The 12899-nt window shown below is 42.3% G+C and overlaps 2 protein-coding genes across 3 annotated transcripts in view; both read right to left on the bottom strand.

Moving 5' to 3' along the window:
• Positions 1 to 7154, bottom strand: part of LOC310924423 (large neutral amino acids transporter small subunit 4-like) — a 209526-nt gene extending 202372 nt beyond the window's left edge. For both annotated transcript variants that reach the window (XM_083886150.1, XM_083886151.1), the window contains exon 1: positions 7150 to 7154. The gene's annotated coding sequence lies outside the window, so the exon portion shown is untranslated. The remainder of the gene's footprint in view (positions 1 to 7149) is intronic.
• Positions 1 to 12899, bottom strand: part of ecel1 (endothelin converting enzyme-like 1) — a gene marked incomplete at its 5' end in the record, with an annotated part of 68394 nt that overhangs the window by 39394 nt on the left and 16101 nt on the right. The gene's annotated exons all lie outside the window — the stretch shown is intronic.

The raw sequence follows: 12899 nt of genomic DNA, 5'->3' as shown, positions 1-12899 counted from the left end.
TTTAAAAACAAGTAAATGCAGAAAAAAAGTGCCTTCTTCAACTTTTACTTCAGAGCAAAAATCAATCTTTAATTTATCATGACAATTACTGATATCAACTGATGTGAGAGTCGTTATGGTCAGAGTATGGATTTGTAAAGCCATTGATACTGCTGTAAGCATCATGCAGGGAATATCAGCTGTACTCAGTTTCCCTGAGTTTCCCCTTTCTCCACATGAGAGTTGGAGCTGGAACTGTATAGTGGAAAAGTGCCATTTGCATGTTTGTATTATGATTCTCAGCTGAATCAACACTATAACAGTTTACTCATGAGGGGGAAGCAGAGACAGAGGTAGATGTGTCTGTGTTTTTACACCCTGCCGCCACAAAAGAAAAACTCATCAGCCACAAGGTAGGAGATCAAATCACTTTGTGCACTGAAATACTGCATGTTACTGTTTGCACTAGCCATTTACAGGTATTTAAACAGGAAAAGGGGGTTGAGTGATGTTTAAAACATGTCACACCCCAATGAACTGCACAGTGTAAATGATCATTAATACAGGGATATAAAAATAAAATAAAATCATAAACTCACTAAAACAGTCACATTTAAGCACCTAAAGTTAAGAACAACGAGAATTAAGTCCGTACAGAAAACATCTGACATCTCAGCTTCGCAAGCTGATCTGACTGGAGCTGCACTTAGAGGTCAGCAGTGAACTAACCCATGCACAGAAGTGACAACAGTGACTGACTGGGCAGTAAAAAAAAAGAGAAAAAAATCTGTGTTGCCAGACAGGGGCAATGATTTATCGCCCAAAAACTGTTAAAGAAAAACTGCCAGAGTACACACAAAACCACCCAGGATGTTTCCCCAATATTTAGTTCAGTATTAGGCTGGCTTTACATGACAACGCTCCCGGGTGAAACCTACAAAATATTTTATCAGATGTGCCTTTTCGTTTAGACAGCGACTGTGTATTTTAAAAACAAAATGAACCCACCCTCCAGAGTGGAAATCTTAAAAAATGCTCCACCATCGCGTCTAAAGGATTGAAAACACAAAAGTGTGCTATGAATTGCTCACGCTGGCTATCCTCCTGTACGTGTTGACGTCAGATCCATGTGCAGTACAGCCAAACAACAACAAACATGTCGGATTATATCCATCAGTCGGACATTCAAGTTGCCTTAGCTGCTCTGATAGTTATCCAGGAGTCATTTCAGCAATTAAGCCGAGTTAATGTTTTGGTTTTCAACTGTGGGCTACTTTGCGCTACTAGAGAGAAGTAGAAGGAAGTTTCAACACATGCGCGCACTCCTTATGTTATTGTATGGCAGTGCTTCACAGTGCCACCTAGCCACCTGGCATGCATACTACATCAAATTTCACACACTTTAGCGTCACCGTGTGCATGCAGATTTCCACCCAAAGACCCTCGTCTAAACGCAACGTGAGAACGCAACGCCACTTTTGCGGTTTGTGTTCAGATCGTGGTCGTGTAAAGCTAGCCTGAAAATCAATGCACACTGACAGATTACGCAACATCAGTCAGCCACCACAGCAAAACCCCAGATGACACAAGGCTGACACATCGTCCTATAAGGTTTCAGTATGACAAGAGTATGCTATTCTTTTCAGCTCTTTCACAAATGTGTCTACATCCTGGTAGCAAATCATGTATGAGTAGGGAAAGTTGTGAAATGGAGAGCTAGATGAAGAGAAATATTTACATAGTTGAACAACCTCGCTCCACTCCTGAGGTTGATGTCATCCACTCGAGCTCTGAACCTTCCACACAGTACACACCAATGTAAAATTATGGAATAGGCTAAAAGTTCCATGAAATTTCCACCATAACTGTGAAAACTCTGTGACGGTCGTAAAAGAGCTGAATTGAGGGATAGAAGTTTTGAAGTTTGAATGGTTTGAATGTTGAAATGTGTGGAACCAGTGGTGTGTCTGAAGTACATTAACTCACAGAAAGAGCAGTAAAAAATAGTCTGAAATGTTATATTATACACACAACTTGTCACAAGTGGGTGATATAGTTTGTCATAAGAAGTGGGTCCCTGTTTAAAAAGACACTATCATATATGATCGTAAATGAAGAGTCTGTAGTTTCTGAAACAATGGTTTGTCACGCTAGACTAAACTTTTGTAAGTGTAAGTTGCATATTTTATGCAAAAACAAAATTGGCACTTCTATTTTACAGTTCGAGCTCTACTCGCCTCAACTGCTCAGTTTGGTATCAGGCAAGTCGATTTCCATTACTTCACCGTACATCCTCAATATGGATGGGGTCATCATAGAACGGCTGCACAAAACTGCTGTGATGTTTTATATAAAACACACAAACTAGAGACGGGCAAATCAGTTATTTTCGGTGTACTGAATCATTAGAATCAGTTAATTAAAAATGTGTTCACTGAATCATTCAGTACTTCCTGCAGCAGACTTTTGTCAGACTTTTGTTTTGTGTTTCCATTAGGGATAGTACCGAAATAGCTGGCCCCAACTATGTCGTGTTTGGCTCCCTTCCCTTCCCTAAGTGTACCAGAGTAAAAAGGACATTTTAGAAACTGTTTATTAACAGTAAGTCCAGTTTAAAGGGTTTTAGCTTTAAACACATATTCATGGTAGGATATATTGCATCAACGACCAAAACCAGACTGGTCCTAACCATCACCAAAACAAATCATAAAACTGCCCTTGAGCAAACCCTACAGAGCTGCAGCACCAACCAAGAACACTTATAAGTCTTTCATACCCATATAACCCATACCTGAAAGACTGACTTTCACAAACTGTGCCCCCCTCTACAAACAAATTGTGCGAGCCAACACTGCCACCCGCCCAAACTACATTTGACCGTCACAATCAGAATCAAATCCTCCAAACAGGGCGTGAAGAAGAATTATTATTTACAATTACTTTTTGCAGTGTTGTGATATTGAGTTTGACTCTGTGGTGTGTGACAAAATGGTATTGGAATAACTGTGACAGCCCCAGTTTGGGCATATCTCCCAGGCCTTCTTGCTACTTTTCACACCACCATCAATTTGTCTTTAGTTCCCTTCAGTCTTCCACACAGGGTGGCCTCAGCCCACTCTTCCTGTGTCAGTGTGGGCTTTCCCCAGTAATGGAGTCAAAGCTGAGCTAAACGAATGCAGAAAGCCTGTCGCCTGGTGAGAGCCCCATACAGATCAGCAAGTAGGTCTTAATCACTCAAGGACTGAGTGAAGGCTCATTAGCTGAATGTTTTTTAATGGGGCTGGTTAAAGAGATGAAAAGATACTGTCACTGTGGACTGAATCAACACATTAGCACAGGTAATGACCCTGTAGTCAATGGAGGGGGAGGAACTTCACATCTGCCAACTTTACATCTGTAAATTCAAACAGTGGCTAATAATAATAATAATAACTTAGATTTGTAAAGCGCTGTTCATGAAACCCAAGGTCAGAAAATCTGAAAAAGACAGATCAAACGCAAACAGTAACAAACAAAGAATCGGGTGGCAAAAACTTGCAGGAACAAGTGTCGCTTCAATAATGATTTAAACAGATCCAGAGTTGGCGAATAGCCAGAGGGAGTCAGTTCCAGAGGGTTGGAGCAGTGACACTGAAAGCCCTGTTTCCAAAGTTTTGCCTGCAGGTATGGGAATGGAGAGGAGACCTAGGTCAGCAGGTTCCGGGAGGGATGGTGCACATGGAGGAGGTTGGAGAGATAATGTGGAGTCATGTAACGTGCTTGTTAAATTTAATTTAGTATTCAAAAGCTCTGGTAGGTTTTGCAAGGCCACTGTAACATTTGACCTTAGGCAATTCAAATTGAATGAGTTCATCATTAAGCTCAAGGCTTTTTTTAAAATAACACAACAAAGGTTTGTTAGGTCATAGAGACCCTAATCTTGGTGGACAAACAAAAAACATACAACACATGCTGCCCTCACATACATCATTTTAACGCTTGACTGTGTGGTGTCTTGCTTGGTTGGGTGACCGATGGCAATGGTAGTGGAGAGAACAGGGTCTATGAGGGTCATGGGGGAAGCTGTTGGAGCTACATCCCAGCTGAAACAGGCAAAAAGGCAGTTTCATGGGGTTCACCCTGGACAGGCTGTTAATCCATCGCCAACATACAGCCAACATAATGGAATGAATGGATATGGCCATTCATTCCAATTAACCAAACCAGCAATTGGGATGTTTTTGGACTGTGGAAGGAAGCAGGACGTACCGACAGAGAGAACCCACAAAGGAAGAACATGCAAACCTTGGCAGAACTGGGATTCAAACCCATGAACCCTCTTGCTGTGAGGCTAAAATACTAGGCACGTTATCACCAGTTGGCCCCAAATTAAAAAGAATATCCACCAAATTGACATCAGGTTCTCTTGACTCCTCTGTAAAATATTTACTGACGTCATAAATTAAGTGAAAAGTAGACTCATTTTCCCATAAACAAACTTCTTTGTGCAACCAGTGACGTCACCCCTGCTGAAATTCTCCTCAGCAAGCAAACCAGAGGACTCCATAGAGGTCCATATTTTTATTTACAGTATGTCTAAAACCCACACGCAAAATGTGATATGCTTTCAAGTCTATTTATCTACATCTTTTATCAAAGTCTTTTATCTCCATCATGACTGCATATATTCTCAGCTCAGAAAACCCAGCTGGGAATCTGACCTTGACTGGTAAAAGTTACAGAGCCATGAAATCCACCGTTAGGTGAAGAGCTTCAAGTGAAAAAAAATAAAGCTTTACAACTACATTATGGGTGCTTTTTTTTTATAAAGTAGAGAAGCCAGTGGGAAGCCAACCCTCCACTGTGACTGTATCTGCTCTTTGGATTACTAGTAAAAACACAAATATTTTGTAAACACGTACATGAAAAGATGGAATATCCCGCAATAGCCTTCAAACGCAGCCTGAAAACTGCAAGGAAAAACAACATAAGCCAACTACCCATGCACACACACACATGTACACACACACCCACACACACCCTGGAGAGTGACAGATGAACAGAGGGAGCAGACGGAGAGAGGAAGAAAGGGGGGGGGGGGTGCTTTCCCCTTCATTGGAGACCTGCTCATCTGGCTAATGGGATTGGCTGCAGTCACTCCCAGTGCAAGGGGACCGCACACACACACACACACACACACACACACACTGTAGAAAGAGAAAGAGGAAATGAAAGATGGATGAAGAGAAGGAGGTGTGACTCCTCTTGTCAGCCTTGTATGATGGGAAAACCATCAGTTGTGAGAGCATGGGAGGGAGGGATGGAGACAGAGAACAATGGAGAGGAGGATTCAGTCAATAGATGCCTGTGAGGGTGGAGAAAGAGAGAGGGAAAAGAATGGATAGAGGAGAAAATGGAAGTCCAATGGATGGATGGAGATGTCAATAGCTTCCCCAAACCAAGTTGAAGAAAATGAAGACAGAAGAGTAGAAAAGAAATAATGCATGGCAGGAAAATGATGAGTAGGAAAAGGAAAGGATTAAGATGGAGTTTGAAAGAGGGCACAGAGGGATGAAGAAAAACACCTCCAGGTTTTGACGAGAAAGATGGTAAAAATGGGTGAAAAACAAAAAGGGAAAGAAAAAATACAGTGATAGGAAGTATGAGAGGGAAAAGATAAAGAAGAGGTTGAGGGAAAGACAAACACATGTAGCAACAGAGGCAGGAAGAAAGACAGAATGAAGAAGGGAAATAAAACTGGAAAAAAGGAAATGAAGAGAGAAAGAAGGAAAGCATGGATGAAAAAGTAAGCAATCGAAGGAAGGTTTTGAAATGGTGGAAGGCTGATCCATTCATTTTTAACCATCTTTCCTGTCATGCTGACACTCACAACTGTCTAGATGAAGCACCTGTCTGCGTGTACTTGTCCAACTCCTCTTCACCTCTGAGTGCAACTTCAGACTGAACCTCCAATTTGCCCAGAATCCAAACTTTCCTCTCATTTTCCTCGATTCATACGTCTGTCAGTCTGCAGCTGTTACACTGTATCTTCAAGTGTACTATTGAACTCTTGTGTAGCGGGGTACAAGTGAGTGACAAGAGTTCAGCAGAGTATTCAAAGTCTACAGAGAGTGTTCCTGTGGACACAACCACCACATGCTCTCCTGGACACTGACATGATGGACCAACACCTCTGCCACGACCTCTGACTCGAGCTACATGAGGCTAAATAATGGAGCTGTGCATGTGTATGTGTGTGTGTGTGTTCTTGTATGGCTTTGTGAGGACCAAAAACTCATAAACTAGGCACTGAGGACGGGTTGATCCTCACATACTGTCGCCCTTTAAAAGGTACTTATTTGAGGGTTAAGACTTGGTTTTAGGGTTAGGACTCAAATTCGGTCAGGCATTTGGTAGTGGTGGTTTAGTTGGAGCTGGGGAAGGCCTTATGTCTATGAGTGTGCTCATTACGAATGCTGCACAAAGGTGTGTGTGTGTGTGTGGCGAGATGAGTTCAATGACACGGCCTGACGCACAGCAAGCTCAAACGATGACAAGCTTACTTACTAGTTCAACAGTAACAGGACCAGGTCGCCCTCAGTCAAGCATCTCTCTTGCTAGAGGAACCAATATTCTCCCTTCTTCAGTCTGTTTTTCTATCACTCTCTTTAACTCTGCCATGACATCCTCTTTGTCACTTTGTTTGTTGTGTCATTCAAGGGGAGGGGGGCACCATCAAAATAATCTTGGAGAGATTATGAGGCTGAAATCCAACATTGTGTCACTCTGTTCTCAGTGATCTGATCTTATGGGGACAGTTCGACTGTTCACACCTGCCATTTAAATACATCCTGGATGAGCCTCTTGTGTCCACATCTGATTGGGATCTCATTTCCCCTTCAAATACACATTGACAATCATGGCTGTAAGAACAAAATGATGTATTGCTCTCAGTGTGAGTGCCGGTGTGTGTGAGCTCAGGGTTTCTCAATCCTGGTCCTTGGAGCTTGATGACGAGCTGAACACTTGAATCGTGTGATGAATCATTGGGTCCCTCGGACTGGGATTGAGAAAGCCTATGTTACCATGCATTGATAACAGAAAGGGAGTTTTTCTACTTTGGTAGGAAATGTACAATACAATTTTTTCCATGATAACACTGGCACGTGAAGTATGTTTTCGTTTGACAACCGAGATCCGAGAACAATACCTCTTTAAAGTCTTAACTTATTGCACTCATAGCCATACACTGGCAAAAGAACAAACTGCCAGAAAGCAGATTATTACTGGACTGCAAAAAATAAAGCTGCATCATATCAAGTATATGCATAGTTGAGTGTCTATCAGCAAGATTTCCTGGCAGCATCCAGGAGTTTTTTGTTGCCAAGAAACATCTGGTAGATGTACAAGCTCGAAAAAAAACACACACAACATTATGGAAGAGGTATCTTTGGTACATCTGTTGTTTTTATGTTTATCTGTGGAAACATGTATTTCAATGGTGCTTTTTCATTGAGTACTTATATCAACTTCAGCGACAAATAGTGAGAAGCACATGAAAGTCGACCTTCCTACTGTTGCTGATAAAGCCACACTCTTTTGATCATTCAAAATTAAAAAGAAGTTTTTTCTGCAGTAGCACTGCTTTGCCATGTGTAGCCAGCCTGTAGTGAAGCCTTGTTTATGTTTTTTTAACCAATGATATAGTAGACATATTTGATCGATAGACCATAGTTCTTAGGGTTTTGGGATTTATGCTGCTTCCTGTGCAATTCCAAAAAGGAGGACAGATGGCTGGAGACTGTGCTGGACAGGATATTTAAAATCCAGGACTGTCCAGCCTAAATACGGTTATAAAGTCGATAAAAATATACACACAATATACAAATATATATGGGTCCAGTAGAACTTTGACATGAAATAGTCCAACTTTGAGAAGTTCAAATTAGAACAATTTAAGTCAGACAATTGTGAGTCTGCTTTTAGTTGATCTAACACAATAATTAATGTCCTCTCAACAGGGAAATATTGTATTGTCAAATTAATTACAAAGAACAATAAACAAAACTGCCACACAGTTGGTGTAGTGGTTGCAACAAGAAGACCCGGGTTTGAGCTCCAGTTGGAACAAGGGCCTTTCTGCATGGAGTTTGCATGTTCTCCCCATGTGTGCATTAGTTTTCTCCGGTTTCCTCCCACAGTCGAAAAACATGCAGATTTGGGGATTAGGTGAATTGGTCACTCTAAATTGACCGTAGGTGTTAGAGAGTGAGTGAATGGTTGATTGTCTATATGTGTCCCTGCAATGGACTGTCGAACTGTCCAGGGTGTACCCCGCCTATCGTCCAACGTCAGCTGAGATAGGCACAGCACCCCTCGCGACCCTCTGGTGGAGGATAAAGCGGTAGATAATGGGTGGATGGATAGTTAAAATGGGAAACTTTAAATAGACCATAGGTGTGAGAGTGAATGGTTCAGTGGTTGTTTGTCTCTATATGTGGGCATATGGTGTACCCCGCCTGTCAGCTGAGATAGGCACAGCACCCCCCGCGACCCTGTTGTGGAGGAGAAAGCGGTAGAAAATGGATGAATGGAACAAACAAAACTAAAACATGTAAACACCCCATGGATGACAACAGTAGAGGGACAAAGTGGGATGGTTTTTTGGGGGGTGTTTGACAGGATTTTGCACATGAAGTCAAGTAAGAAAAAGCCTCCTGGTGTTATCTCTGTGTGAGTGTTAACTTCAGTTTCCTGTTGTCTGTTTTCAATATTTGTGCATGTGTTTTTATGTTTCTTCTTGCCACAAGCTGAGTGACTCGCTAATAACTAGCAGGAAGTGAAAGGACCCCTTGATGTGAGGAACCAGGGCATTCATAAGCTATGCTAATGAGCAACACCTCATAGTGCTGTTCCTCTACTTGTATGTGGATGACTGTGTGTGTGTGTGTGTGTGTGTGTGCTCATGCCAACCTTTGTTTAAAGCCCAAAAAAAGAGCTTCCTGGGAAACGGAACCTGGAGACAGACTGGAGGCGGAGAATGAGAAAGAGGAGAGTGATTAAAAAAGAGAAAGGACAGCAACAAGACATGAGAGTGAAGGACCAGTAGAGGCGGAGGAGGATGACATGAGTGTAGCTTAGATAATTGATTGAAGGAGGAATGGATGGGAAACAATGGTGGATGAGCAGATGGAGAGATGGGAATTAGAGGGTGCTCACACAAATTTGAAGAAAGGTGTAGTGAAACAGGTGGAGAGGAGGCTGGAGAAAACACTGTTTGGTGAAGGGAGGATGAGAGAGAAAAAAAAAAAGACTCAGAAAGAAAGTTTTGACTGTGACTATTCACTGTCACTATATAAAAGCTCATTCCATGAAGATTATATTGCCTAACTTGTTTTTACTATGGTTTTATAAGGTAGGTTTTCATCAGCCTGTTTTATGCACGTTTTCGATTTGTGCATAAAAATCCTGCATGAAAACAGAGACCATTCAAAACAGTCTTGAAATATATCACAAATGTTGTGATATATTTACTATATTTATTTTATACATTTGAGGAAGGCGGGAAAGTTTGCGATGGATAAAAGGTAAAAGGAAATAAGTGCAATGTAAATAGATTTCGGAAATAAAGGATGGCATATAAAAATAATGTGAAATGTCACCTCAGCTTTTGGTATGCATGGGATACTCTTACTCTTCTTATCCTTCTTCTGTAGAGACCCAGAATTTTGTGCCACCTCCTGACTGGCAGGAAGACATGACATCTGTTCCCACCACTGGAATTAATGGAGAGCACCCAGGGGAACACCATCCCCACGGGAGCCTGCTGGGGTGATCAACTTGACGCTGCTGACCCTGATGATCACGTTCCCAGCAACCTGCCTATGGGGCAAGATGACATCGGGGAATGTAACTTCGACACAGGAGACGAGTCTGTGAGCCTTGGTTCTGGTTATGACGAACAAGATGTCGAACCCTTTTCCCTAAACTAGCTGCAAAGTGACACACGCAGCAGCTCCCCAAACCTGACTGCCAGTGCGGACCTGCACAAAGTTTGCAAGAGAGCGGCTGCAAAGCTGGGCATTACATGGCCAGAAGTCCCCGCAGAGACCACCACGTCTATTTAATTGGGAAAACGTCTACACAGAGCTAAATCGTCCTCAAAACAGCGGCTGCTGGCATTTTGCCAGGAGGAGGCAACCCGGTCCCTTTCCTCAAAAGCCTTATTTGACATGGAAGAAAAAGGTTTCTCCCACCTGCCTTTAATGCGCCATCCCACACGGAAGTCCACCATGACTTCGGTAGGCCAACCCTCCCCCTCAAAGCTGATTGTTTTTGCGGACAGCAGCCATGTAAGCTCGCTGTAACATGGGGTTGATTCTTGTATTAGGCGTCGTATACATGACTCTTCCAGTGACGACACCCTCTGACCAATCACTGGCTGACAGTCTGTTGATGTCACATTTTAGTGTCAGCTAGCCAGAACAGGTACTATAAAAACACCAGGTACTACCCCTAATGGAAAACAACAGCAACAAACAGTGTAGTTGAGCAGAGTAGTGCGAGAACTGCAACATAGAAAAGTGCCATATTTAGGCTGCCATTTTGGACCACCATGTTTTTACAGTAGCCCTCAGTGGACAAACTACATCTTTTGGGTTTTGATTCTACCTGAAGTCTCCAACATACTTGATATAGCCCTTATTGTCAATGATATTATTGCTTGCCTTGACTGGAAATAAGAAGATAGACCACATCACACCTGAGTTGTGCTCCTTGGCTTCCTGTTAGTAGTAGGATTAAATTTATAATTTTACTTTTGGTTTTTAAAACTCTTAACCTCTTCTACCCTGTTTCCCCCGGTACCGGTACCGAGAAAAATGTAACCATGCTTAATAATAATAAACACAGACATGCTGCATACCCACAGAAAGGTCAGAAACTCAGCTAAAAGCAGCATTCTTATGTTCACGAAACACCATTAAAACACTGATGGATCAAACTAGTAGGACTGGAAAAAAACATTACAGCGCACACATTGAAAAGCGGCACCGGAGCGTCATTGTGATTATGTATCAGCTGGACAGCAGAGAATCCACAGATTCCAACGGTACCAGTTTCATCACTCTACGACCAATATTCACGGATCCAGCCCCAAAATAATACAACTCACTTTCAAGCAATACACGCAGAAATGTTGTCTTACCTTTGCTGTTTATCAAAACAAGTTATTTCCACTGGAACAAAAAAAACGCTTCTAATGAAGAACTACACTTCCCAGCATGCTTTGGGGACAAATCCCGGGTCTGATTGATAATTACCGAGCGACATTAAATCATTCTGAATAATACATTTATAGAAACTTAAGACGCTACAGAGAGAACCTCTCACTACCTCTGTAGGTGAGACAATGAGTCAGCACAGAGCACTGCAGACTCAGGGTATATGAACACTCTCCACACCTGGGCTTAATCAACGCCAATCAGTGCCTCACACACCTGATTGCAGTGAGTTGATTCTCCCTCCTCTCTGACAGAGCCAGAAGATTGAGTGCACTCACAGTATGTTATGTTTTATTATGTTATTAACCTCCGCCAAGGAGGTATTTATTTTCGCCGTAGTTTGTTTGTCTATCTGTTAGTGACCAACATAACTCGAAAAGTCATGGACGGATTTGGAGGCCATTTTCAAGAAATGTCCGCAATGGGACCAGGACCAAGTGATTTTGGCCGTGATCCGTAGACGCTATCACTGTACGTGCAGTTTATGAACAGGCAAGGCAGGCAGCTGCTTGGGGCCCCTAGCCGATAGGGGGCACCAGACACTCGGAGCCTGAGGGCTGTTTTTACTGAAATGTTATTTACAGTATTCTATTTTTCTATATATTTATATTGTCTTATAATGTGGATTCTTTACAATGTAATGTTGATTTATTTATATATAGGCAGTGGCTCATCAGCAGCAGCTGCGCTGTCTGGGGGGGGAGGTAAGAGTGAAGAGGCTGTTCTCACGGTGGGTGAGACATTTTCACACAGTTCACCGCAGATGATGTTATACTGAAATGACGAGGTTTCAATTCACCAATACGCAATTAGCAAGCTACTTCTTTGCTGCTTACTTGGAGAACCTGTTTCGTTTTCTTCGTAGCTGACAGTCCCAACATCTAGCTACGCTAATGCTAATCGAAAACGAAAACATTTGCGTTGTGCCTAATGAGGTTGCACATTGTTTGTATTATGTTAGCCTTTACGTTCCTTATCTGCATTACCATAACTGAAAAATCTTTTTCAGCTCCCACTATAGGAATACATACTTTCTACAGGCGCTGCACTAGTACCTTTAAACACGCAGTATGTAATCTCTATCAAACACTGACATTGTAAAGCATGGGGATTGACATACGGGGAGAGCTTTAGTGGTAGAACACATGGCAAATTGCAGAGAGTCCTGACTCATATTCTCACTACCAAATTTAAAAAATAGAATTTTATTTAAAACACAGTGCTGCTAGACCCGCTGTCATCCCCTTCCTTCCCTCTCTCACACTGACCCGTATGACTGACTGGCCATTGACAACACCAGCAAAAGTCCTGACACGTCGGTTGGCCAGTGCCCCGATCGAGTAAATCCATAAAGATTTTTATATCCTCAGCAGATGGTGAAAACTTGGCCTAGCACGCTGTACTCTGTATTTGTCACAGTATAGTGTGTGTGAAAGTTTTCTGTGTAATTATTAACCATTGGTCAACCCTTCCAGCCCAATTCAGAACGCTTGCTCTTGTTGCATTGTAGGAAATGCACTCATTTTGCAGGGTCATTAAGGTTAGCATACAGTAAGTCAAGAGGTGGTCTTATTTGCATCTCAACCATACACTACACCAAAATCCACAGAGAAAATCGCCAACTTTATATCATGGCTTGCAGTGATATTTTCTGTGGGC

Source organism: Microchirus variegatus (assembly GCF_963457635.1).
Source record: "Microchirus variegatus genome assembly, chromosome: 3".
Taxonomy (NCBI): Eukaryota; Metazoa; Chordata; class Actinopteri; order Pleuronectiformes; family Soleidae; genus Microchirus; species Microchirus variegatus.
This window is presented reverse-complemented; position numbering and strand designations above follow the sequence as displayed.